Consider the following 560-nt stretch of genomic DNA (forward strand, 5'->3'; position numbering starts at 1 on the left):
GAAAGGGATGTTGGTGGTGCCCCCAGAATGGTGAGCTCTGATGGGATCTTTGAAGGGAATATGTCCAGGTTGCCTAGTGTCAGGAGGGTCTTTGTGTGCCAGGCAGATAACTGTCCCAAAGAGCTGAGAGAGGCCAGGAGCTTCAGGGCTGCAGCTGGACAGCGGCCCAAGGCTCAGATCCCAAAGGACCCGTAGGAGAGGCAAGGGCCACTCACTCACTCTGCAAGAGACCAACAGAGTCCCCAGGGAGATGCTGACAAATCATAATAAGACCGAGAATAGCCAGGAGTAATGGCTCAAGCCTATGACCCCAGTACTTTGAGAGGCCGAGACAGGAGGATCATGTGAGTCCAACAGTTCAAGAACAACCTGGGCAAGATAGTGAGATCCTGTTTCTACAAAAATTAGTTGAGCATGGTGGCATGTGCCTGTAGTTCTAGCTACTCACAAGGCTTTGGCAGGAGGATTGCTTGAGCTCAGGAATTAGAGGCTGCAGTGAGCTATGATCATGCCACTGCACTCTATCCTGGGGAACAGAGCTAGACTGTGTCTCAAAAAAA

This window comes from Cebus imitator, unplaced genomic scaffold (genome assembly GCF_001604975.1).
Source record: "Cebus imitator isolate Cc_AM_T3 unplaced genomic scaffold, Cebus_imitator-1.0 Scaffold634, whole genome shotgun sequence".
Classification (NCBI taxonomy): Eukaryota; Metazoa; Chordata; class Mammalia; order Primates; family Cebidae; genus Cebus; species Cebus imitator.